Raw genomic sequence first — 2668 nt, 5'->3', positions numbered from 1 at the left:
GTGGACTTTTAATTAATTACGTTAATTAGTTAATTCTAATTAAATGCGAATTTTGTTGACGGGGTTTTTGTAATTTTACACTCATTGTTTATAATTTTTTAATTTTTGCTTAAAGTATGTCTCGAATTGCCGTGGACACTCAAAACCACTAAATTTGAAGTGTATTTATTAAAATAAAAAATAATTATTTTAGATTTTTTTATTTTAAATGATTTCTATCTGTATTTTTATATAAAATATGTTTCGAATTGTCGTAAATCCCAAGGTCGTTTATTTATCATTATACTGGAATTTTCTTCTGATAAGATAAATAAAAATAAATTTTAATTAATATTAAAAAAAAACTTTTTAAACTCGTACTTTTTGTAATACAAATAACATTTGATTCAAGTTGCTGTAGATAATTAAAGTCACTTAATTAATTTGAAATTAAGTATTTAGTTGACCAAATTTAATTAAAACGAGTTTTGTTAAATTGCTTAGTTCTCAAATATTAATTTTGTTTTTCAGATATTTTTAATACTACTATGTGTCTCAAATTGCAAGTGTGCAATTATTTTGAAATCAAAGTTTCAATTTTAGACTAATTAATTAGATTACATCATAGTTTATTAATTCCACTTAATATCTGTTCCAAATTGACGTAAATAATCAAGCACAGTTAATTGAAAAAATTAAATTGAGAGAAATAAATTAACATTTTTCATGTCATTTTTCGTGACATTTATTAAATATGAGTAATACCAGTGAACTTTTGAGACAATTAAATCGATTCGAGCCTTTAAAAAAAATTAAGACAAAATTACCTATAATTATTGTAGTATCTGTTTCCAGATGCTGTGAATATTTACGCTCAATTAATATACAGGATGGTTAAAAAAACGGTAGGCACTGTAGAATTAGTTTAGTTTTCTAATTTTTTAAAGTCGGGCCATCAGCACCAGCCGTTTTTTTAGAATCATACTGTATATAAATATAGATATTAGTAATGTGTGTTCTGAATTGCCGTGAACTCTTGTAAAAGAAGATTTTTACAATTTTTACAATTTTTAATTAAACAATAGTTATTTATTATACAAGACGATAAAGAAATCGTTTATCTACGAGTGACGAAGTCACGAGTGGACTTTTTTCATGAGTCAATCTTTATTTCATCTACCAGAATTTCTTGAATCAAAACCGTAAATAAAAATTACTTTATTTCACTAGACGAAAAAGACAACTTTATCTACTGAAATTAGTTCATAAAAGCACTCTTCAACATTGAGTACAAAATAATGAAACTGGTTTAAATTGTTGACTTTTTTGAATTTTTTTCAAGTCTTACCAAGTTTGTGCTTAAATCCCTTTGCTCACTCTTAGCACATTACAGGTCGAAAAACACACTTTACAACATCAAGAGTTCACAAAAATGACATAGAATGAAAAGTGGATTTTACAGTTAGTCGACGTAAAAGTCCGTGTTTGGAACGCGTTTTCAGCCTGGACCGTGCCTAACGGCGTTTCGCGTCGTATTGCGAATTCNTTCACTTTCTATCTAAAGTATGTCTCAAATTGATGTAGATATTCAAGGTCAATTTTGACAACTACGGGTCGTTGAACCCACTACCAACCTTGCAAACTAAATTGTCACAACTAAAAAATCCAATTGTGAAAATTTAAAATTTGTTACATATTTTATAAATCTCTTGCGGTCTGGAGCAAAGTAATTTATTTAATATTTTGAATATCTTCTACTTTCTACCTAAAATATGTCTCAAATTGATGTAGATATTCAAGGTCACTTAAGTCACTTTGCAAATTAAATTAATGTATTCAAAAAACTAATTATCCCTAAACTTTTTTTAATCATTCCACATGGTTAATATCTGTGTTTTTATGTATAATTTGGTTCAAATTGCCGTGGCCTCMTATAATCACTAAATAATTACATTAATTAGTCATTTCTAATTGATTTAACAAAGTTTTGATATCTAACACTCACTTTAAATTTTTACTTAAAATATGTCTCGAATTGCCGTGGYCACTTACAGTCATTTCGTAAATATTTTATTAAAAACTAATTATTTTTTTAGTTTTTCAACATTATCGGAATTTTTATGTAATATATGTTCCAAATTGCCGTGAATTCTAAAGGGCGTTTATATATTTATTATTATGTTACTTAAAATATGTGGATACTTACAGACATTTAATTAACTTCGAAAATTTTAAAAATTGGAAATATTTTATTAAAAAACTAATTATTTTTTTCAGTTTTTCATTTATTTTACATCAACTTCATCGGAATTTTTATGTGATATATGTTCCAAATTGCCGTGAATTCTCAAGATCGTTAATATATTTATTGTTACGTTTGCGTGTTTTTCTGATAATTTAAATGAAAATAAATAATAATTATTTGTTTTTATTGGTATTTAAAAAATTATACTTGCACCTTCATGTATAAAAATAGTATCTGGTTCAAGTTGCTATAAATAATCAAAGTCACTTTATTATAATTTGAATTAAATGTATTCAGAAAACCAATTATATTCACGCTTTTCTTACTTCCTTTACTTATTTTACATAATTAATATCGTATTTTTATGTACTTTATAATTCAAATTGCTGTGGACTTTTAATTAATTACGTTAATTAGTTAATTCTAATTAAATGCGAATTTTGT

At 25.4% G+C, this 2668-nt stretch overlaps 2 protein-coding genes across 6 annotated transcripts in view; both read right to left on the bottom strand.

The window, feature by feature from the left end:
• LOC123013719 overlaps positions 1–1441 on the bottom strand; it is a 196451-nt gene extending 195010 nt beyond the window's left edge. For all 4 annotated transcript variants that reach the window (XM_044412445.1, XM_044412454.1, XM_044412464.1 and 1 more), the window contains exon 1: positions 1328–1441. The gene's annotated coding sequence lies outside the window, so the exon portion shown is untranslated. The remainder of the gene's footprint in view (positions 1–1327) is intronic.
• The window catches only part of LOC123013759 (juvenile hormone esterase-like), a 162898-nt gene that overhangs the window by 12926 nt on the left and 147304 nt on the right, over positions 1–2668 (bottom strand). The window lies entirely within an intron of this gene.

Source organism: Tribolium madens, unplaced genomic scaffold (assembly GCF_015345945.1).
Source record: "Tribolium madens isolate multiple individuals breed KSU strain unplaced genomic scaffold, Tmad_KSU_1.1 Scaffold_19;HRSCAF=116;Tcas5.2_LG9, whole genome shotgun sequence".
Classification (NCBI taxonomy): Eukaryota; Metazoa; Arthropoda; class Insecta; order Coleoptera; family Tenebrionidae; genus Tribolium; species Tribolium madens.
Note: the sequence above shows the minus strand (reverse complement) of the source record. Positions and strands in the feature narration are given on the sequence as shown.